Genomic DNA, 25,802 nt, shown 5'->3' with positions numbered 1-25,802 from the left:
AATAGATGATAGTGATACATGATAGAGAGATAGATAATGAGAGACAGAACTAATATTCATAAATACTATGAAAAATTACTCAGAGAGCTTTTGGGAGCCAACGAGCCTCACACTAACAACCGCTGGTTGAACTGCTGGTTCAAGCAAATCTAGAGGCTGAGGTGGCATCACTAAATAATCTATCAGCCAATGTGCTTATTGTTTGTTTCCTTAACAATTGGAAACAAACAAATGTTAAAGACATTGGCTTAGAAACCTTTTGGAGGAGGGATTCAAAGCCATATTTAGCAGGTTCTTTATGAGTTCACAATATACTATGGGCCATAGAACACGCACATAGATACTTCACTACAAGAGAGTGAAAAGTGCCAGATGGTTAGCATAGATTAGATCTGCCACAGTAGCTTAAAAGAGGAAGCGATTCCTTCCAGCTGGAGGAATGAGAGGGAATTTCATCCAGAAGGTGGCATGAGCCTGGCCTATGAACCAGGAGGTCATGGTTCGATTACCAGTCAGGGCACATGCCCAGATTGGGGGCTCAATCCTGTGTGGGGCATGCAGAAGGCAGCCAATCAATGATTCTCTCTCATCATTGATGTTTCTATCTTTCTCTCTCCCTCTCTCTTCCTCCCTAAAATCAATAAATCTACTTAAAAAGAAAGAAGGTGGCATGGGAAACGTCATAAACACTGGAGTTGGTTAGACTCCTGCCCCTGTAAAGACTCCCCCTGCGAGACCCGAGTGGGGAAGGGGGCCTGGCACAGTTAGCACCATGTGCCTTTTCAAACACATCTAGTTTTGTATGATTTTTGTTTCTTTCGCACATTTTTCTTTTGCTTACCCCACCCCAAGTAAACAAAAATGTATGATTACATCTCTGAGCATTACTGGAAATAGGTGGTAAGTGGTACTGACGGGAAGTTTTTATTCCTTGATCCTGAATCTACACCTCTTCAAGCAGAGCATGAATTTGAGAGCTCACTGTAGTCTGGCACATCTTATCAGGTAGAATTATTGCCTCCTGTCTCCTCCAGCCTAACACTGTAGGCACGAAGGCTTGACAACACTTCTAACTGTGCTTAATGTTTTCATAAGTGTTCCTTTAAAAAGTGAAATGTTACTACCATTTTGTGCATTTAAATGCATTTGTATTTAGTTCAAGGGAAATGAGTTTTCTGTTTTAATTTCATCTTGGCTTTATTTAATTAAAGTCTAGCTCATTTTGTCATTGAACGCTTTCGTAAGTGCTGGAGTTTTGCTAAATCATTGAATGTGAATATGAAATTTGGACAAATTTTTCAAGCATGAATAAATTTGCATCTGATGCTGATTCTTGAAGCTATAGACTCCCTCCCCTAACCCTAAACCAATATAATGCTTTGACTCTCTTCAGGGTATAATTTCATACATTATGTCACATGATTTTTGTAATTATTCTGCAAGTCAGATAAACTAAGCCCCATTATCTATATTTTACAAACAGAAAACTGAGTTTCACACCTATCCAAGATCATAGCCACTGAATTAGATTAGAACTAGATCTTCTGTTTAAGAACTAGTTCGACACATTTTTTAAAATTTATTTTTTAATCCTCACCTGAAGATATATTTTTATTGATTTTAAAGAGAGAGAAATATCAATCAGTTTCCCCCTGTAGGGTCCCTGACAGGGAATCAAACCCACAACCTTTTAGTATACAGGAGGATGCTTCCACCAACTGAGGCGTCTAGCCGGGGCTAGTTCAGTGCATTTTAAATGTACTATCCTTCCTTCCTTTGCATCCATTTGAGGAAAAGAAGTAATTTTATCCTTTTGCAACTCTGATGAAAGATCTAATAATTTAAGTAGCATATATAGTAGAAGATTCTATTCAGCTAACGTGACAGGCACCAGAGGATGTGTTTACTGACATAAATTCTAATCTTCATCTTAACAGTTTATTTTACACAACAGAGAATGAATGTCAAAGATGTGACTGGCCAAAGTCACATACCTGTTAAAAGTCTGCCCTCCTTGGCTCTCCCTCGGGCTATGGATGCCTTGGTAAGGCTCATCTGATTTACCCTGAGCTCTGAACCCATGGCCAGGGTCTTATCAAATCCCTCCAAATACTCTCTAATAGCATCATTGTTGTTATCATTGTCAATACAATGTTCATACCTAGAAACACTGTGTTAGATACCAAATAGGAATATGAATATAGCACTTGCCCATCAGAAGGCAACTTTATCATCCAATAAAGGGATATATTGCATATATAACAGCACAAAAATCAAGCAGCAAAACAGAGGGTTGCATTCCCCAGGCATAAAATACATGTTTTAAACCTGAGGCTATAAATACCACCAGAATAGGAAGAGGATCAATGTGGGATAACATAGTAGAATCTCTCAGAAAGGAAAAACAACAACTTGCTAGCCGGCATAGCTCAGTGTTTGAATGTCAGCCTATGGACCAGGATGTCATGGTTCGATTCCTGGTCACACCATATGCCCAGGTTGGCAGCTCAATCCCCAGCGTGGGGCATGCAGGAGGCAGCTGATCACTGATTCTTCCTCACCATTGATGTTTCTATCTCTCTCTCCCTCTTCCTTCCTCTCTGAAATCAATCAAATATATTTTAAAAAAGAAAGAAAGGATAAAAAAATTAACAAACGACAGAATTCAGATACGTAGAGAGAGGGAATTATGTCTAGGAGCAATTCTAAAAAAATTATGAAGTCAAGAATGTTCATGGAATATTTGGGGCAACCCTCTGTTCTTAGTGTCATAATTTGTTGTGAAACTTGAAGTATAATATTTTCAGTCCATTCTAAGATGATTCCTTTGGTTGATTAATCAGTTAGGATTGATTATGGCTGCAAGTAACAGAAACCTCAAATTATAGTGACTTCAGTAAACAAGGGTTTGTTTTGCTTTTATTACAGGATACATAACAGAAGGTGTTTTCTAGTGCTATCGCAGCTTCTCACTGATGTCCTCATTTAGCATGTAGCTTTGTTTGTTGCATGGTGGTCATGTGCAGGCTGCTGCCATTTAACATACCAGTCCTTATCGGAGGCAGAAAGAGGGAGGTGAGAGGGACCACATGCAGCATCTGTCCTTTTTCTTTGGGAAAGTCTTTGAAATGGGGAACCAGATTGTCCTGCTTGAATCAGTTTATAATAGGACATACTGTCCCAGCTAAAATCAGGATTTCAATAGTAAAGAAAATAGGGAAACAAATATCAAGTAGGTATATAATAGTGTCTGTAGCAGTTATATTTCCTTTAGTTATCGGTAGTAAAAATGTACACAATTTCTCATTTAGTGGAGTTTATTGTGCAAAATCACGAAGAAGTAGAAATCTAGGCAGAGCTTTCATGAGGAACTGGGATGCTGTTAGGGCTACCGCAGCATCCTCCTCACACAGCAGCTCTTGTGGTTGAGTTATTGATTAGCTCCTTTAGCAGTACATGACTATTGCCTTCTACTCATGAACCTTATCCATTTCCTCATTTGTCTCTTCTGTTACTTTTTTTTTTTTCTCTATAACCATGACAATTTCTGACTTGAGCTCCCATCTGAGTAGGGTTGCCAGATGAAATACAGGATACCCAGTTGAATTTGAGTTTTTGATGAATAGCAACTACATTTTTGTATGAATATGAACCATGCAATATTTGTGACATACACTAAAAATATGTCTGCCTGAAATTTAAATTTAATCAGGACTTCCATGTTTTCATTTGCTAAATCTGAATATTGCAAAGCTGATCTATTTGATGAATCACCAGTAAAGAATGTCCCTGCTGATAGACATCCAATACAATGGCATACCAGAGTGTTGGGTCCAGTTCAACAACAACAAAAAACATATTTATACCCTATGCTGCTCTCTCAGATAGCAGATACACTGCTGGTTTCATATATGCCAAGTTATCTCCAATCTTACACACATTTCTTTGTATCAGTCAGAGAATTCCATTGCATTTTCTTTTCTAGGCACAAAATCAGCTCATATTCCAGCAGGCATTTGCTGACCTCCACAAAAGGGTAGTGTGTGCCTAGAATAAAATGCTTTATTTTGAATAATGCATATAATTTGCTCTCATTTCTCTCCACTTACCTGAATTCTGTCTTTTGTTAAGGTTTGTCTCCTTTCTGAGAGCTCCAACAAATACATAATACCTTATATGTTGAAAAGAATAGGTGGTAGATGCTGGATTGAACAAGTAGAATAATAAGACAGTCACTAAACTCAAAGAACCCTAAAATCTATCCTGAATGCTTTCAGTTTTATAATCTAATTTTACAACCTTGCCATTCTCCCTTTTCCTCTCTTTGATCTAGAAGTATGGATTTCTAAACTGTTGATTCTTAGTTTTAAATAATGTCTAATGTAAGAAGGCAAGCATCTTTAGAAATCCCATTTCTAACTTGCTTCTTCTTAACTAAATTATGCTCTCACTTTTTTTCTGCTCATTTCTCTGCATCCTCTTTTTGTGTGCTAAGACTACTGATACCAATACTTTAACATCAAAAGCAAAAGTCTTGTGCTGCTCTTAGCTCAAACATAATTATAATTATAGAATCAAAGAATAATGGTGGGAGCTACAATAGAGGTTATACCACCCTATTCTCTAGCCAGTGGAGAAGGCCTCTTAGAGGATTTTGTCTCTGTGTCAACACCATATGATATAGCCTATTTAGTTTTGGAAATATTATCAAATTACAACAAAACATTTTCTATGGTGGGCTCACATTTTCCTCTTTCTAGCAGCCATCCATGGATCCTCACAATTTGAGTGATCATTCAGTCCTATGTAACCCCTTCCTACATTGAAGATGTTCATCAAGCCACCTGATAAGTCTCCTCTACATCCTCCCTTTTTTTGACTTTCCTTATGTGATACTGTCCAGATGCCTCCCTATCCTGCTCACCCTTCCTCAAATGCCCCCCAGCTTACCCATGTCCCTTGCAGGATATGAGGCCCCAAATGTAGAATAATACCACGTACTCTGCCACGGGAGTATCATCTTCCATCTCTCATAATTGGTTATCGTGAGGAAATTAATGAGTCTAGTTTTCCCCATCTGTATGCTTGACGCAGAGGAGAGCAAGTGGCCTCTGGAACTACTCTGATCTGTGTTTGCATCTCATCTCTGCTATTTATTATCGTCAGACCATGTGCAAGTTTCCTCTGCACTTATAGCTTGAGCATCTTTTCTGTGAAATGGAAGCCATAATGCCTATCTCCAATTGGGATAAAGAAAGTATGGAAAGTACTTTGAAAGACATGAAATTGGGCCCTACAAGTCATTTAAGTAATTTTTGCTTCTTCCATTTTCCCTCGGTTGGGGGAGCACAGAACAAAATGGTACACCCACCGAACATCAGGAAATAAATCCTAGCTTCTACCGTGTTTCTGATCCTGACAGAAACTCTCCTGATTGATGATTTTTCTGTGCATCCAGTCTATTTTTAGAGCCCTAAAAGGCTGGCTTAGGGGTCTATTGTTCGCCTATAATTGTTGTCTTTACTTTCTGTTTATAGTCACTAATACAAAGGGCCTTGGGTGCAAACATTCTCTGGCCCTGCTGGGAATCACACAGGAAGTGATTTTCCGTAGCTCAGTTCTCTGCTTCCCCAAGAGGGTCTGGACTGGTCTCAGCAGGCACTAACCAACTGTAGGAAAAAGGGGGATGGCCATTTCCCTGCTTACTTAAAGAAACAGCACATGATGCTGCCATGAGAAATGATCATTGCAGGTAGTCGAAGTGGCATTCCAGTGACTAGATGGGAACACAGTTTCAGCTTTCGCGTGTCTGTGAGAGCCCATTTGTTGTTGTTTTATAAGGAGGTGAGAGGTAAATATTTTAGCACTTGTTTTGTAAATCAGGACTGAATCCAATTCATGTTCAAACTAAGTCAATTTATTATTGTATTTTTTAGTGGATCGAAGTCTCATTTTTCTCGGAGATCTCAAAGCCCTACACAGTGTGCGTTATACAAAAGAGAACCCTAATATCCTACACAAGCCTAACCCATTGTGAAGCACGGTGAAAGTCATCCCACAGCCTGTGTTACATAAACACTATCTGGAATGCTCCTAGATTCCCTGGTGGTGAGATCTGTGAGCTGTATTTTAATAATATCAGTGAAATTTATTTTATCTCCACCACCTCTTCCTCTGGGAACAATGTAGAGCTAGCTTCCTTCTTCCAATTCAGAACAGATCCTGCTTTCATTATGTCAGAATAGAGGAGTTTGAGGGCTCTTATGGCCACATGGTGGCTCTGGGATTTGTGCCAAACTTGTGCCGGGTGTAGGGCTCCCACCTAAACCATGTTCATTCGGAATTCAGGGAACAGGAGCCAGAAGACACATGTCCCCTCAGGTCATTCCTAAGTGACACCAGAACAGCTACTCAATCTGGTCAAGAAGATAATCCCTGCTGCTACTTGACAACAGATTGTCCAAGTCCCTCTCACATCAGAGCAGGAAGATACTCAACACTTGCATGTGAACTACTGAGCCCAGGAGCCGATTTTCTGGCTGAATATATTGTCCTGGTGACTGGAGTGCCTCAGTAATGATTCATTTAAAATTCTGTACTCACTTCTAAACACTGTGTGAATATTTTCTGTTGCTTGTTTTATCTTCTAGGTGTGGAGCAACATGGTTATGGATAGCATTATATCTGAAATGTACTCTGGTTTTGCCATTAAGAGTCTGTAGGCAACTTTTTAAATCTGTCTGAGCACCATTTTATAAATTTATAACATGAACACTATGATATCTTTATGACACCTTTCTCACAGGTTTTGGTAGGACAACATATATATTATATATATAAATATGTAGACTAGGATAATGGATAATAAAGAATAGTGCATGCATGGGCTAATAATATATCATATAGAAGATAAAATGTATGTATGATAATATGTATAAAGTATATATAATACATATATATATATATTAGAGGCCCAGCGCACGAAATCGTGCAGGTAGGGTCTCTAGGCCTAGCCTGAGATCAGGGTCATCTTCTGTCTGTTCGCCAGTCCCCAGGTTGAACGCCGTCCCGGGTAGGTCAAGGGTGCACCATGCACTTCCGTCAGTGCTGCAAGCCACAGCTGCTGCTGTGTCGCCAGTGTAAGCGGTCCCTAGCGCATTCCATTAGCAGCGGGCCTCCCACAGGTACGTGGAGGTGAAGTCGCCGGTGCCCGCTTTCCCGCTGAGCCCCTGAGCAGCCGGGGATGAACTGGGGATCCGAATGGCCTAACAGCCAGCTGGGTCCTCTCGCCACTCACACTGGTTCCCCATTCACCATTGCTGATCCATTGGAGCCTGCGGGCTGCGGGGAGGGACCAAGAGGTCAGCCGTTCAGCCCACTCTCCAGTCCCCAGTCCCGCACAAAAGGCTGAACAGTATGCCTATCATGTTTAAGGTGCTCATCACATTTTAATGACCTTCCAACTTCCCTTCTCAGAAATAATATAAATGAATTTTAGTGAATTCATATCATACATACAGTTTATGTAACTGAACTCAGCTGTGTGCACTCAGAAATAAGAGAGAGAGAGAAGATGTCATTTGCCAATATTCATTTTACTTCTTTTAGTGCAAAACACCTATATGCCCCGCTAAAAAGACTTGATTTCACATTCTCTCTAGCAGCAAGGGAATGGCCATGCTGTTCTGACCAGTAAGATGTCTATAAAGCTCCCTGGGGAGGGCATCCCGAGCAGTCTCTTTGGGAGAAGATATTTTTGCTCTTGGCTTTTTCACTTTTCTCCCCTTTGCTGCCTAAGATGAGAACATGAGGCCCGAGGCCAAAAGCAAGAGGACAAAGGCCAGTGTGCTAAGGACAGCAGAGCGGAGAATTGAAGACCAGGTCTCTGGTTGCAGGTCTGAGCCACAGAGCCAGCTCTAGCCTGTCTCTGTTTGCTCTTCTTGTTCTTACAGCAGCAATTTTCAACCTTTTCATCTCATGGCACACACGAAGGAATTACTAAAATTCTGTGGCACATTGAATAATATATATTTTTGCCAATCTAATAAAAAATAGGCATAACTTTGATTCCTTTACACTGGATGGCTATTGTTCTGTTGGCTGTTGTCTTATTTTTATTTGACAATCTAAGGCAGTGGTTCTCAACCTTCCTAATGCCGCGACCCTTTAATACAGTTCCTCATGTTCTGGTGACCCCCAATTTCATTGTTACAAATTGAACATAATTAACGCATAGTGATTAATCACAAAAATAATATGTAATTATATATGTGTTTTCCAATTGTCTTAGGCGAACCTTGTGAAAGGGTCGTTCGACCCTCAAAGGGGTCGCGACCCATAGGTTGAGAACCGCTGATCTAAGGGAAAAGAGGTCAGTGCCCTGACTAAAGAGTCAGGTATTGCACATGTTAAAAATTCTTGTGGCACATGGGTTGAAAATTGCTGTCTTAGAGCAAATCTATATATATATAAAAGGCTAATATGCAAAGTGTCCCCTTGGGAGTTCAACCAGAAGACCAGGAGTTTGATTGCCTGCTATGGCCTGCACTGACCACCAGGGATTTAATATGCAATTGCCAATCACAAATTCTTCTTAAATTAAGGTGAACTTCCACCCAGGATATTGACCTATAATTTTCTTTCTTTGTTGAGTCCTTATCTGGTTTTGGAATTAAGATACTGCTGGTCTCTTAAAGTGAGTTTGGGAGTTTTCCTGCCTCTTGAGTTTTTTTAGAATAGTTTGAGAAGGATAGGTGTCAGTTCTTTGAATATTTGGTAAAATTCACCTATGAGCCATCCAGTTCAGGACTTGTGTTTGCTGGGAATTCTTTATTTGTTTGTTTTATAAATTTATTTATTTATTTATTTATTTATTTATTTATTTATTTATTTTTATTATTACTATTTCAACTTCTTTAGTTGTAATTGTTTTATTCAGATTTTTTAAATATTTCCTGATTCAGTTTTGGAAGATTGCATGTTTCTAGGAATTTATCTATTTTATCCAGATTGTCTAATTTGATGGCATACTAGTATAGTTGTTTATAATGTGTTCTTATAATCCTTTGTATTTCTTTAGTGTCAGTTGTTATTTCTCTTTCATTTCTGATTTTATTTGTGTCCTCTCTTTTTTTCTTGATGAGTCTGGTTAAAGTTTCATCAATCTTTTTTTATCTCTTTAAAAAAAACAGCTCTTGTTTTCATTGATTTTTTTGTATTGCTTTTTTAGTTTCTATGTCATTTATTTGCACTTCAATCTTTATTATTTCCTTTCTTCTACTTACTTTAGGCTTTATTTGTTGTTCTTTTCATAGTTTTTTTAGGTGTAAGGTTGGATTGTTTTTGAGATTTCCTTACTTCATAAAGTAGGCCTATAAATTTGCCTCTTAGAACTACTTTTGCTGTGTCCCATATATTTTAAGTTATTGTGTATTCCTTTTATTTGTCTCAAGGTAACTTTTGATTTTTTCCTTGACCTCATTGTTGACCCATTCATTTTTTATTAACATGTTATTTAGCCTCAGTGTGTTTGTGTGTCTTTCAGGGTTTTTTTATGTAATTGAGTTCTAGTTTCATACTATTGTGCTTGATACAAATTTGATCTTCTTGAATAGTTAAGACTTGTTCTGTGTCCTAACATGTGATCTATCCTAGACAATGTACTATGTGCAGTTGAAAAGAATGTATATTTTGCTGCTTTGGGGTGAAATGCTCTGTAAATGTTAATTAAATCCATCTGATCTAGTATGTCATTTAAGGCCATTGTTTCCTTGTTGGTTTTTTTCTTTTCTTTTTTTTTGTTTTTTAAGAGCTATCCATTGATCTAAATGGGGTGTTATAATCCCTGACTATGATTGTATTACTATGGTCTCTTCCTTTCTGTCCACCAAGTTTTTTTAAATATATTTAGATACCCCTATGTTTGGTGCATACATGTTTATAAGGGTTATATCCTCTTACTGGGTTTTTCCTGTTAATATCATGTAATGTCCTTCTTTGTCTCTTGTGATGGACTTTGTTTTGAAGTCTATTTTGTCTGATGCTACCCTATCTTTTTGTTTTCTTCATTTTCCACTTGCATTTAATATATTTTTTCATCTTTTATTTTTAGTCTTTTTGTACCTTTTGCTTTGAAGTGGGTCTTTTGTAGACATTTAAAGTGTCAAATATTTCCTCTATCTTACTTTTCTTTTCTCCTTTAGGACTCTGACTACCCATACATTAGGTTAATTATAGTTGTTCTAAAGGCCACCAATGTATGTTTTTTTATTTCTTTAAACTAACTTTTTATCTGTGTGTTTTATTTTGGATAGTTTGTGTTTCTATGTCTTCATGTTCACTAATATTTTCTTTTTCAATGTCTAATCTGTGGTTAATTATATGAAGTGCATTTCAAAATATGTCGCATTGTAGTTTTCATCTACAAAAGTTAGATTTACATTTTATAATCTCTCTTTACTTTATTCAGCTTTTCAAATATGCACAATACAGTTACTTTATATTTTCTTGGTCTACTAATTCTAAACTCTGTGTCACTGCTGGCTCAGTTTCACTTGATTGATTATTCTCATCGAGAGTCTTATTTTCTGCTTCTTTGTACAAGTGTCAAGTTTTTATCAGATGCCAAATATTTTGAATTTTACCTTGTTGCTTGCTGGATATTTTTTGTATCCTAACAAATATTCTTTTGAAATTATTTTTTAATCCTCACCTGAGGATATGTTTTTATTTATTTTTAGAGAGAGAAGAAGGGAGAGAGGAGAAAGAGAGAGAGAGAGAGAGAGAGAGAGAGAGAGAGAGACATTGATGTGAGAAACATTAATTGGTTGCCTCCCATATGTCCCCTGACTTGGGATTGAACCCACAACCTAGGTATGTGTGTTGGCTGAAAATCAAACCTGCAACCTTTTGGTATATGGGACGATGCTCCAACCAACTGAGCAATGCAGCCAGGGCCCAATAAATATTCTTGAAATTTGTTCTAGAATGCAGGTGAGTGAAAACAATTTGATTCTTTCAGATCTTCTTTTAAGATGCATTAGGTAGGACCAGAGTATTGCTCAGACCAGGACTAACTGTTTCTCATTCTCAAGGCAGGGCTCCTCTGTGTATGTGTCTCATGCATTATAAGGATTCCTAGTCAGACTGTGGTAATATGCAGTAGTCCTAGTCATGTGTGAGCGCCAGACACAGTTATTTTTATTCTTTTTCAGGTGGGTCTTTCCCTGTTCACAGACTGTTTTCCACAAGTATGCACCAAAAAGTATTCTGCTGAATGCTTGAGGGTGACCCTCTTAGATAAGGGTTCTCATTGTTCAGCTCTCTGATCTCTGGTACATTGTCCTATGAACTCTAAGCATCTTGGCCTTTCTAGACTTTCAGCCAGCTTCATTTATCCAACTCAAGAAATATGTTCCTCCTGATTCCCCCTTCCATATGTTGCAGCCTGGAAATTCTTTCAAGGCCTTAAGATGAGGCCATTTTAAGTCTAATATAATTTGTTTTCATCTCACAGGGATTGCAGTTCTTTATTGCCTGATTTCCAGTGTCTTCAAATCATTATTTGAATTGTGTTATTTATAGTTTTGTGTTTTTTTTTTTCAGGAGGGTATTTATGACCCTCTCTATCTTGGCTGGAAATAGAAGTCTTTTCTTCATGACATTTTCTGTTCCCACAATGCCTAGTGCAGTGCTAATTACATATTTATTAAATGAAAGAGTTTATGATGAAAGTGTCATCTTTGTATTTTCAATATCAACAGTATGAGGTATTTTACTAAGCAGGAACTAGAGGAACAAACATAGTATTGATTTACAGAATAAGGCTTACAAGCTAAGAAATGCCTCTACAACTTGGTGCAATATTCAGATCTCATTAGGTAGGGGAACTTCATAGAAACTTGCAAAGAATATTTCTGCATACAAGGTGAAAAGAAAACCTTTTACTCCTCTGGAAAAAAAAATTATGTGAAAATGAGATGCATTAGCCTTGCTTTTTCTCCCTGTTTCATGTTAATAGCACTTATACATTTCGCAAAAAAAGGAAAGCAGAGCTGAATTAATTTTCCTAGGATCTAGCACACACACAAAATACAATAGAGACCAAAATTTAAATAGACTTTATTCAATTTCTGCACAATATTCTTCAGATACATGAAAGTCACTCTATAATAAGTACCGGTTCTTTCTAATCCTACCTCTTCTCTCAGCCCCAGCAGTCCTTTCTAATTCTATGTAAAGAAAGTCACTTCTGACCTGTTAAAATATAAAAAGGTATGTAAAATTTTATGCAAGCTACATAATCTGAATTAAAATTATGGTTAATTTTCTAATAAATCTTTCTGGTCATAAGGGTTTCAGGTCTACAGTTAATTCAAACCAAACTCAACCTTCCACAATAAAGCATCAACAGACCCAGGTGTGAATTGGGAAACAGGTCTGAACAATGTCCTGTATTTTGGTAATAATAAATGTAGTGCTTTTTAGCTAGATGCTGTGAGGATTTTGGCCTGATATAAGTAGAGAAATAGTTAATGCTAATATTTACAAAAAAATTCACCTTTTATGTTTTTCTTTGTTACTTTCGTTATATATGGCCTTATCTTTGAAGAAGAATGATATTTTATTGAAACTCTGTCTATGAGTGGAGAATACAAAAGACTGTTTTAACGTGAGTTGGAAAAATGGTCTGTTACCTGCCCAAAGCAGGCAAGAAAGCTGTTACCTACATTTTTAAGTTAACGTTCTGTCAGCTGCTCAGCTTTGAAAGGGTTTGACACCTCTGGAAGGCTTATAGTACCACAGCATGGCTATCTTAGGGACTGTAGTTAGTCCAGCCATAGCTCTCTCAAATTGTCAGTTCCCTTTTTGAATTTGCTATTACAGACTCAGCTGGAAGCAGATTGCTGGTGTGACTGAACCATCAGACTTTAAGAAGTTTATACCTTTCACAGGTCATCATAGGAAATTCAGAGGTGTTGTTCAGATAAACTAGTGCCGGAACAATAAAACTGGTCATCCTTTCTTTGGGAGCCATTAAAGGGAGACCCCACCTTCCAACCTCAGAATCTTTTAAGAGTTAATCATAAAAATGCTCAAGGAGGTCTCTGAGGGGGGTGGTGGTGATGGTGTATGTGTGTGTGTGTGTTGGGGGGGGGGGTATTGGATAAAAAAAATGTTGAGAATTGTTTAGTTTACTTATCTTTTGGGGTTTCATCTACTGCTGCAAAGTCTTCCTCAATTCATTAATTGTATAAATATTTGTTGAGTTCTTTCTATGTGGCAGACATTTTACTTGATGCTGGTGCTCATGACAGTACAGTGTCTACTGGGTACCATGGGATAACTGAGGTACAAAAATATCTGTCCTTGTCCCAGAGGAGTATATGTGATGGTGGCAGGGATTGTAGTGGGTGTAAGTGTGTGCTGGGCTGTTGGGGGGATGGAAGCCACACATACAATAACATGTCTGCACTGGTCATGCTGATGATGGGGAGGATCTACCCTCATCTACTTACTGACTTGCACAAATAAGTTCATTTATGTAAGAGACTCAATCTAAGATTTGGTGAACAACAAAATCTGTTGTTGAAACGAAGAAACATCGTTGTGTATCAGTCAAGTTCTAAGAAATCTTTGGCCAAGTGCTACTTGCTATACAGTAGGCCAGATTCAATTCTTTCAAACTTTTGGAATGACAGGCCAATATCCCTCATCTCATTTGTACTTCTCTGCAGTCAGACAAAAAGTGCAGGTAAACCCTTTCATTAGATGCTCAGACACTGCTCAAATACCTGGGCATGACAGTTTTCAAATATTTCCCTTTTATTTTCAAATCCTGCAGGCATTGACACATGACTGTTTTCCTGTGACAGGTAAATCCAGCCCAAAGAATGTGAAATTCATAAACCTACCTAGGTTACCTAATTCCTTTCATGTCCATGTTACCCCCAAATTTCATTTTCTCTTCCTTATACTCTGTCTTAACTCATACTACTGTAAGCGGAACTGACAGCCAGATAAATCAGGAAAATCCTCACGTCTGGTAGAAATCAAACCAATGAAAGGAAGAAATGAGCATGTGTCAGGTGTGCATGTGAAGGTGAGGAGACCAGGAATCAGTGTTAGTAAGAGAGGTCTGTGGGGAGGAGGCACCTCTGTGTTGAACACAGGTGTCCAATTCCTTGACAACCCCAGTCTCTGTGCACTACAGCGAATTTAAAACAAGTGTAAGAGAAAAGTTCTGACCCTGCAGGTCGGATACTCCCTCCTCTCACAGAGCTCAGGAGGGTTCACCTATTCATGGCTTTTCTTTGTATTCTGCTCATTGTTCACAAATGACTGAAGCCTTACTCTTGGCTGGGCTATCTGACCTGTGTGGCTGTATTCAGCTGCCAGCACCACCTAGCTGCTGTCTAGGAGCAGACCCTACATCCTATCTGCATGGCAGGAATCACTGTCTCTCCCACTTGAGTAGAAACTGACCTCCACACAATGGCCCCATTTATTCCCTTTGCACCCGACCCTTTCTTGACCTTGTGCTTGAAACTCCAGATTCTGCCTTCAGTGTCTCCTCAGGACATGGCACCTTCTCTTCTATGTTCACTGGCTAGCCACTCCTACTGCCCTGGCTATAACCACTTGAATTCCCCCACATTATTTCCTGGGAACATGGCAAGGGAGAAGGGGACTAGAATGGAAAAAAACTCCTGTCTCTAATAGAGGTAGAGATGAATTATGTATACAAAGGAAAGTAAAGAAATGTTTTTCATCAACTCTCAATTCCACATGTCTGTTGGTCAGACAATATCCTTCCAGGAAAGGGTGGCATCTGCACACTCTCCCATTGATGAGGGTTTAAACTAGGAGTTATCTACCAGTCAGATGCCTCTAGACTCCTAGATGGACTCTAGTCTTCTCTTTTTCTAATCCTTCCCCACAATGTTTCCAGAATGATGTGGACACAATAGAAATCTCACATTATTCACATAGCTCAAATACTTGAATGAATCTCTATTGCTCTCAGAATAAATTTCAGAGTACTGCATGGGCTATAAGGATCTTTCATAGCCTGGCCTCTGATACTATTTCAATCTTAACTATTGCCAATAGCCATTCATGCTCTGTGCTTCTATACATGTAATGTATCAGATAAGTTATCAAGCTGAATTATAATGGACTAGCTAGTTGTCTTCGTACTAGATGCAATAAGTTTCCTGAGGATAGGGACTACGCCAAGTTCTCGTTCACCATTGCATGCCAGCACTAAAGACAGCACTTGGATAGGAGTTTCTCAATACACTGTTGCTAAATGGATGGATGATTCAACCACCACAAAGTCAAACTTTATTTTGAGATTAAGTATGGTTTAATACTTAATATGCATTGGAGATGTGTGTTGGTGTTGAGGGTGGGCTTGTGATGGTTATTGTATGTGTCAACTTGACTGGGCTACAGGGTGCTCACGTATTTCTGGATATGTCAGTGAGGGTGTGTCTGTAAGAGACTAGCATGTGATTCGGTAGACTAAGAGATCTTCCCTTACCAATGTGGGCAGGCATTATCTAACTCATTAGGGGCCTAAATGAACAAAAGGGTGAAGAAAGGGTGAATCCTGTCTCCTCTTTGTGCTGAGATATGTATTCTCCTGCTCTCAGACATGGACCTAGGAGCTCCTGGTCCTCACTTCAGTCTGAGACTGAGAGTTAGACCATCAGCTCCCGTGGTTCTCAGGCCTTTGGACTCAGATTGAATTTTTCCACTGGTTCTCTAGCTTGCAGGTGGAAGATTCTGGGTTCTGTTACCCAAATAGGGGGAGAGTAGATATTGAGAGATCACTAGCCAATAAAATTAATGAATATTCAATTTGACCAAGCATGAATGTTTCTTAGAGGTTCAGAGGAGGTGAGCACTGCTAAATCAAAGAGTAAATTTAGCTATTCATTTGATCACCATTAGAACAAGAATATTTTATCTCAGAACTTTAATATACTGTGTTGTTTTATATTTAATTTTTTAAAATTTTATATTAAAATATAAATTTTTATAAATGCTACAATTGTAATTTAGTCCTTATTAAAGTTGTTGGTAATGGCTTATTCGTTTTTTAATTAGAACATATTCTTTTTCTAGATTAGACGTGTAAGTCAATTATGTACACATTTTAAAAAAATATTTTATTTTATTTTTTACAGAGAGGAAGGGATAGGAATAGAGGGTTAGAAACATCGATGAGAAAGAAACATCGATCAGCTGCCTCCTGCACAATCCCTACTGGGGATGTGCCTGCAACCAAGGTACATGCCCTTAGCTGGAATCGAACATGGGACCCTTGAGTCCGCAGGCTGATGCTCTATCCACTGAGCCAAACCGGTTAGGGCAATTATGTATACATTTTAGTTGAAGGAAGTATTAGTTGTTCATAAGATAACAGTTTTTGGCAGATATGTAGTGATATATAAGCAAATACATATCCTCAATTATTTATATGTATAAAACCCTAATATGCAAATAGACCAAATGGCGGAACAACCAAATAACTGAACAACTGGTCGCTATGATGTGTGCTGACCACCAGGGGACGTGTGGAGAACATGGCGGGTGTCAGCAGCAGGTGGCAGAGTGTGGAACATGGTGGGATGGTGGAGCAGGTGAGGGGGGAGCCAGTCAAAGGCGGGGCACCAGTTGCTGTCGTCAGGTCAAGCCTCTGGTGGTTACTGAAAATTCTTTGTTCTCGCATGCTGTGGTCCCATCCAGAGATTTCACCTGCTGCTGGCACCGGCCCCACTCACACCCGCTACTGGCATTGGAGCCACCACTCACACCTGCTGCTGGCACCCAGCATCGGCCCCAATCACTCAGTGCCATCAGCAGGTGCAAGCAGCAGCTGGCCCCAATCACACCTGAGGGGGCTTCTTCATCTCCCCCTGCTCCTGAGGGGCAATTGGGGCTGGCAGCCACTGCTCGCACCTGCTGCCGGCAATGGCCCGGCTCGTACCTGCTACCAGTGCCAGAGCCACCACTTATACCCACTGCCAGCACCGGCCTCACTCATACCTGCAGCCGGCGCCAGAGCCACTGCTTGCACCCGCTGCCAGTGCCTGGCACCAGTCCCAATGGCTCAGCACCAACAGCAGGTCCGAGCAGCGGCTGCCGGCCCCAATCACCCCTGAGGGCTTCTTCACTCCCCCTGCTTCTGAGGGGCGATCGGGGTAGCAGCAGCTGCTTGCACCCACTGCTGGTGCTGGCCCCAATTGCTTTGTGCTGTCAGTGGGTGTGAGTAGGGCCAGTGCCATCAGCGCATGGGAGTGGAGGCGGCGGGAGCGGGGATGCTGGCAGACCAGGGACCGGGGGCCATGGCGGGAGGTGACGGACGGGGGTGAGGAGGATGGGCCCAGACACCACAGCCTGGTGGCCCACAGTTCCTTTCAAGGTGCATGGATTTGTGCATTGGGCCCCTAGTTTAGTAATAATAGCAATACATAAGTGTTTATATATACACTCAACAATATACATGTTATATATAATTATGTTTAAATATTTATGCTATTACTATATTAATATTTAATTTTATTATTGTGATAGCAAATATAAGGTAATACAAGAACCTAATGTATTTCCAGATGTAGAAACTCAGGCTATCACATTATCCTATATAATAAAAGCCTAATATGCTAGGTGTTCCATCATCTGGTTGTCCGTTCAACCAATCAAAGTGTAATATGCTAAAGATATGCTAAGGCCGCTCAACCTCTCACTATGACGTGCACTGACCACCAGGGGGCAGACAGTTGACCAGTTGCTATGACATGCACCGACCACCAGAGGGCAGATGCTCCGACTGGTAGGTTAGCTTGCTGTTGGGATCTGGCCGATAGGGACTGAGTGAGTCAGGCTGGACACGCCCTGGAGCCCTCCCATGGTCCCTCCCCAGCTGGCCAACCTCCCATGTCCCTCTTGCGCCCTCTCACAATCCAGGACCCCTCAGGGGATGTTGGAGAGCCAGTTTTGGCCCAATTCCACAGGCCAGGCCAAGGGACGCCCCCCCTCAGTGGTGCACGAGTTCATGCACTGGGCCTCTAGTTGGAAATAAAAGCTTAATAACACTTGTAACTTTTTCTTAGAATATGATAATCATTAAACCTGAAACATGAAACATTTTACAATGTGTTGTTTGTATTTTATCCCATTTCATGATACTTCCACTGAAATGGTGAGAATTTAAGAATTTTTAAAAAGTGTATTGCATGAATATGTATTCTCATTCTAGCCTATGTAACACTGCTCATAGATACCCAGGACCTCTCTATTAGGAATAGAGGGGAAAAGGTTAAAAGTTAAGAAGATTGGCCTCTTGAGTATATATCTATCCAACCAGATTTTAAAAAATAACATTTTCTAAATTAAGGCAGATATGAGGTCCTGCTGTCCCATGCATTCTTTAATTAATTAATTAGACCTGCATCTAACACAAGACCAGCGGCACCAGGACTCATCCATGCCCATGGCAGGCATTTGTCATCAACCACTGCACTGCTTCTAGCCAGCCACTTTCAGCTGATGAGAATTCATCTATAAAATGAGATCCATTTGTCATCTGTATTTTCATGCAAGCCTTTAGTCTAAACTCGTTCAACACATATAATAGTAGATATCAGCATTATAAAGGTATTTCTCTCAGAAGAAAACTAAGATTAAGGGCAAATGTGATATAGTTTATAATCCCCTAGAGATTGGATGGAACACAATGTGAACCCAGAGTGGAGGGTAAAAGAGACAAAGAGAACATTTCACGGAGGAAGTAGCCATTAAGCTCATATACTTAGAATAAACAATTTCTGACACAGAAATACAAGTCAAATGTGGTTGTTTTCTCTGACCCACTTGACACAGTGAACTTGGCAGTGGGCATTATGCATTACAGTTGGCTTGATCCATCTCTTGCAGCTTTAAATGAATCCCTATACCTGAGGGACCCTCGCTCAGCAAAAAGTCCTCCTGCACTATGGAGGGCAGAAGATTTCCATGTGAGGACTTGATGATGACACCAAGTTTGAAAGCTCATCAAAACAGTCTTCATTTGAAAAAACCTGTGTCTTACCAAGAGTGGAGACAAAACTTAATGTGAGAGGGTTGGATACATCCTGAGCCTAGGAAACCACACCGTGATGAGTTCTTCCCTTTCCCCACCTCATAATGTGGTGTGTGGCTTATGGGCTCATGGAGTCAATGATGAGGCTCTGGTCAGGCACCAGAAGGCAAGAGGAAAGCTGGCTGCATGTGACTACAGAGGCTGCAGTGACCAGAAACTCCACTCTGGTCTAGTAGCTTCTTGGAAGCATTTAGGGTGGGGGAGGACAGTGGAATGGAAAGGGAGCATGACCCTACATGATAAATTATAGTGACAGCAAGGCTTAAAATAATAGTAACTCCTTTGAATAATGTAAGCTGCAATTTCCTAAGGATGCTCTACTGAACAGCAAAATAGAAAGGCTTTTCCACAGAATACTTTATGCCACTCATTCTTCCTAAACTCATCACCTTTCAATCCCCATTGTGGTCCTAGTAAAGACTGGGGTCTAGCTCTTGACCTGTCTTGTTGGCCAAATTTGCATGAAGGAGCGAAGCAATTACAGTCTGTTCAAATGCAGAAGCCTCTGCCCTGAGATCAATTAATTCCTTAGTCTCTACAGTGATGGCGAACCTTTTGAGCTCGGCATGTCAGCATTTTGAAAAACCCTAACTTAACTCTGGTGCTGTGTCACATATAGAAATTTTTTGATATTTGCAACCATAGTAAAACAAAGACTTATATTTTTGATATTTATTTTACATATTTAAATGTCATTTAACAAAGAAAAATCAACCAAAAAAATGAGTTCGCGTGTCACCTCTGACACGCGTGTTGTAGGTTTGCCATCACTGCTCTGTAAACACATTTAGATAAGTAAACCTCTTAGATACCATGGTAGGAGAGCAGATGCCAGAAGGAAAGGGATGGGAGCAGATGAATTAGGATGGAGGAGAATAAGAACCAGAGGAAGGGTGCTTTGGAGGAAGGGCAGACAGATCAGAATGTGATATCAAATACGGGCTCCTTCCCAGGGGGTTTCAGGAGGACCCTGCTCTTTGAGGTAGTGGAGACCCCGGTAGCCAGTGAGGCTGACCAAGGCAAAGCTCAGAGTTGACCACATGCAGACTTGAGTGGATGGAAGTCCGGCCATAAGAGAGTCAACTCTACTTTTTTGAAGGTTTCCCACCCATGGCCATTGGGTTTGGTACCCCAGGCAGAAGAAGACAGGCCAGAAAGTGTGAAAGAACAAAGGAATCAGAGGTGAAAGTAGTGAAATGCCATTCTATCTTGCTAGTGGAAAGAAGGGCTGAGCCTCAGTTTCCTCATCTGACCAGAAATTTCTTCATCGTAATCTCTCTACTATCTAGATTTATCATAGAACTTCAGTGTCAGTGCATGAGGAAACTTTTTAGTCAACTACAAAATAATGTATGGAAGAAGGTATTATTTAACGCGAATATCATTGTCTACTGTTATTACTGAAAGGACACCTCAAATGTAGGCTGGAGGGTCAACCGATTAATTTTTCCACACTCTATTCAAAAGCAAAATCTGACACTTAATTTGAGATACATTTTTCTTTCCTCAATGGAGAGACAGAAAAATTGTGGAGGATGGTTCTTTTGAAAGAGTTGCCTGCATTCTTGACTAATTTCAAACCCCAGCTTCAAAGGCAGTGAGTTGTATTTAATCAGCGAGAAAGCATATTCTGCAAAAGGCAGCTCCCTGAAGGAGAAGCTGCTCAAACACCGTTTTCATGGCTGCCTGCTATAACAATATTTTTTACTGAACTAAGCATGGCTAATTTTAGCCATGGATTATTTGGAAAGCAAGGAAAAAAATAAATGAAAGGCAATTTTTACCTGAGCCACACTGCGCCCCTGAGAATCTTTACAGAGAAAGAGATGATGCTAGAAAAAGCAACCTGGGCAACTCCAGGGCCTTGGGGACATTTTTCCACTGCTTTCCATCAGCATCTGGGTGAAGCGGGGTGGGGGGGATACCATTTACTTATCAAGGTAGAAACTGGAACTCAGAGGTGGAATGATTTGATTCAGTTCCTAACAGCCCATGTAAGAAAGCTGAGTATGAACGCAGCAACTTTAATTTCTAGCCTGGCCTCTGGTCCCAGGAGTCTTCCATTAATGAAACAATATTTGTTCTGAGGCCTCAGCTATTTTAGATGCTGGTTTCAGTAAACTACCTCATGAAGAGATCTGAAATAAAGATCTGCAATAGAGGGACAGGACGTCATATCTATAACAAGGTTACTTTGATTTTGAACAAGACTGAGGTAAAAAATAGCAACAGACAGACTCTGTTTCATCATAAAGATGCAGATACTGCTTAAATAAGTGACCTTAAAATACCTACAAAGGAGACGTAGAAAGGAGGTATGTTCTTTATTATCTTAGTTGTGTCCTCCACAAACAACAAATCCTCCAGGCAATAATGAATTGTTCAAACTGCATTTGCATGGGGTGCAGAGATAACCCCTACACAAGCTCTGAATGCAGAGGCAGTGCGACCTCCTGAAGAGTAATTCAATAGCCAAACCAGGACACAGGGTCATTGTCTCGCTACTCTGGCTGACAGTGAAGGCAAAAATGTAAGGGTCACCCCTGTGGCCTATTAAAAATCCTGGTGAGTTTCCAGGCTCAGGTCCTACCTAGGTGCCATCTTTGGGGGTTGATGGCAACAACTCTGAGAGTGGGATGGTCTTCAGTAACATTCAGAATGCTCTGTTATTTTTCCTTCCTTTTCTGAGTCCTTCTTCTAGACCTTTTATTTGTTCTAAGGTATAGATGACTAATAAAAGACATATTAGCCTGCAGGGAGTGTGTTTTTCTCACTAACCTAAGCCAAAAGCCAGTGGGAATTATTGATAATCACAGCAGGGGAAGAAATTAAAAAAAAAAAATACAACACCTTCTAAGACAAAGACTGACATCTGCACCAGAAAACCTGACAGGCTATTTGGGTGGGGAGTGCAAAGAGGGATAGTAACAAACTGCTCGCCCCCAGGAATCTCTTATGATCCAGAGAAATTCTGATCCAAGACTTCTCCGGGATTCCCCAAGATCACTCAAGAGTGGAATTAGACTCCATGAAGGGGAACTGGAGGACACCCAAGTGGAATGTCTGGGCAGGCCTTGTCCCTGAAAGGATTTAGCCCAAACACAAGAGGGGTTCTCAAGTTTCTCTCTTGTCCCAGGGTGCCACGCAGCACAGATGGGGCTCACATAGGCAGCTCAGTGTGTGGTGGAGTCAAAGAATAAACATTTCCTGGAGGGAATGACTTCTAAGCAGGGTCTCAAAGAATTAATAGAGCTTAATCTGGGGGAGAGGAAAGAAAAGCATCCCAGGGAAGAGAACTATCAAACTGGAGTCTAGGCAACAGCACAGCGGGGAGCCTTACATTCTTCTTCAAGGTGACTAGAGGGCCTCCAAGTGCCAGTATGGGTGGGTCTAGAGGGCAGGGTGTTCCCTGCAGAGGAACTTGGATAAAAACCTATAGGTAACAGGAGCCACAGAGAGTTGTTACACCAAGGGATAGCAGCTCTGTTTTGCACATTAGGGAGATAACTCTAGCTCTGGTGTGGAGGATGAAGTTCAGGGAGCAAAGCTGGAAGCAAGTCATCATGCAACACAAAAAAAATGTTAGAAAAATGCATGCTAAAATATTTTCAACACTCAATCTCTCGGCTATTGGTTTCGAATGACTCGCATCTATTTAATTTTGTGTTATACATTTTCCATAAAAGTCGTGTGTTAATTAAATAATCAGGGGGGGAAATATGGAGCGGTCCGAAGCCAAGACAATTTAATAAAAAAGACTCCTAAAGTATGAATGTGGGTGCTGGTGCGAAGGCCCAACAGCCTTTCCTGAGTGTGAACTTGGACTGCCCACAGAACCTCTCTTTTATGAGTCAAGCTTGCCCACTTGTGGGATGTGAATAACTGTACTTCTTCTATCTTACAGCATTGCTGGCAGATAGACACCAGATAATGAATGTGGAAGTTCACCGTGAGCCACAAAACTCAGGACACATGTAAGGATCCCTTAATGAAGTCAATTCCCTCACTGACACCATTTCTCATTTCTTCCCCTGCAAATTGCAAATCTACTCAATGCAGGGAATCATGCTTATTGATTAGGTAATTACTGTCGTGTTTGCAGACTTTGAAAAACAAGGAACTGTCTAGGGTGCCCAATTCTTTTGCAAATCAGCAACTCTCATTCCTCAGAGAAAGTCTATATTTGGGCTTCTCCATACTATTTTGCTTCTCTACTTGTCTTTCCTGTTGTCTGCCTTTGCTCATTTAACTACTTATTAACAACTGGCTATGAAGTAGGGGGGAAACATAAAGGGGATAAAACATAAGGCATAAAATAATGCAACTTTTTAGTATAAATGGCATTAGTGAGGGAAGACGTTTTTAGAAGGTGTTCCAGTTATTACCTTTATTTCTTCCTTGCTCTAATACCGAGGCAAAGTGTGTGTACCTTTCTTTCCCACATATTCAGAGAGGTGTTCTTGCTGTTTACAACTAAAAAATACCAAAACTCTTTAGTGTTAAGAATGGGGCCTGCATATTCAAATTTGGTTTTACTCCTCATTGCTGTGTGTTGAGTTGAAGAAGTCGTCTCCCAAAAGTGTGAAAATACCCTCCATGTACACCAGCGCTCCTTTATAGAGCTCACCTGCAATCTTGTAAGTTGCTCTGAGTCCCATAACCACCCTTCTGTGTCTGAAGGCTCTTCCTGTATCTGACTCTAGTCTTGTATCTCTGGAAGACTGGTGTTTCCCATCTCACTGGAGAGCGAAAAGGCCCATTCTCCATGGCTATTCCTTCTGGGAATATGGTGGTCTCAACCACACAAAAATTTGGGAGCTTTGGGGGAAGAAACCCCAGTCCAAATCCAAGTCCAGTTAGACCTTTTAGCGAGAGAGCTTTACCTCCAGAAATAGGAGGATGTGTTGTCACAGTATTACAACATAATGATAGTCCAGGCTAAGGCAGTCAGAACCAAGTCCTATTAGCTTACTGAAAATATGGGCGCACCGAAGGAAGGACAGAGGATGACAGGAATGCCTGGAGCTTATACACCCTTAGGACACTCTTGCTCTCTTTATCAACTCCATTTCTTAGGTTGCCTATCCTTACCACCATGGCAACAAGCATCACCAGACTTATACCTGTCAAACCTCACAGCCAGAGAAAGAAGCGCTTGCCTTTCTGAGGGGGTCCTTCTTTTCTGGAGGGGCAATTGTGTGTCAGGATGACTGTAAGTTGTGGACAATTTCTCATGATTTTCCTAATGCATATGTAACGCAGGTGTGAGATATATATATATATATATATATATATATATATATATATATATACATACATATATATATATATATATATATATATATATATATATATATATGAATAATTAAACATTCATTTAGAAAGGCAGCAGGAGGAAAGACTTTGGTCTTACTTAATACTGATGAAGGGGGCGTAAACTCTGATGGTGAGACATTCTGCCTCTTCAGTTTCCTTAGTGATACAGGAATGGCAAGTCACTCCCAAAACACACTGAAGCCCTAACCAGTTTGGCTCAGTGGATAGAGCGTCGGCCTGCGGACTGAAAGGTCCCAGGTTTGATTCCGGGTCAAGGGCATGTACCTTGGTTGCTGGCACATCCCCAGTAGGAGGTGTGCAGGAAGCGGCTGATTGATGTTTCTCTCTCATCGATGTTTCTAACTCTCGATCCCTCTCTCTTCCTCTCTGTAAACAATCAATAAAATATATTCTTAAAAAACAAAACACACTGAAGTCCTACCTGATGATTACCTATACATATTTCATATGTATATTTTAAAATTTACATTAGCCATTTAGAAAAATTCTTCCATAGCACAAGATCAGAAATTCTTAACTAATAACTATGTTGAATGTGTAAAGGTATAATTGAAATAAACTCTTTCAGGGAAGGTACCTGAACAGGTGAATGTAGTTAATATATACGTTTCTGTGCTCATAGAACACAATGTAAATGGCACCTGGGTTGTACATCCCAGCAGTCTTGTGGATGTTGGGGTATGTAGGCAGATGTGGTAGAAACCATAAGTTGCCCTTCTTCCTTATTAACCTAAAAATGTACATTTCTTTGGTGGCTTGGTGGCAATGGGATACAAACAGAAGTTGGTGGTAGAGCATAGGAGGACTCCTTTGCACTCCATCCTCCTTTCCTGCTGCCTATCATACCAGGTATATGATATTTGGAGCTCCAGCAACCAATGCTGATAACTGAGACATGGAAGGGTGGCAGAGAAAAAAAATAGAAAGAACTTGGGTCCTACCTCCACACTTTTCTTTTTGGTGAGATATGTTTTAATGTAAAGCTATTAATTGTATTTTATGGAGTAGGTTACACAGTGTACCTTACAGAACAGGGTTTGGGCAGGACCTATTACAGTTGGATGGACAATCTGTACAGAGCAGGACAGTCCTTCAAGCACTGAATTCTCTGAGATTTCTGGAAGGTTTACATGAAAAGCCTTCCAGACATGAACAACATCCTAGATTTCTTCAGAGTTAGGCATAAAGGGAAGGCAGAAAAATAACCTGGGTATCCAGGCCACTGCTTTTTCTCTGATCTTCTTGTCTAGGTATAAAAGCAGGTTGTCTAGTAAATCCTGAAAAGTGAATTCTGGTGCTTCCCAACCACCGTACT

The sequence above is a fragment of the Myotis daubentonii genome, chromosome 9, assembly GCF_963259705.1.
Source record: "Myotis daubentonii chromosome 9, mMyoDau2.1, whole genome shotgun sequence".
NCBI lineage: Eukaryota > Metazoa > Chordata > Mammalia > Chiroptera > Vespertilionidae > Myotis > Myotis daubentonii.
This window is presented reverse-complemented; position numbering follows the sequence as displayed.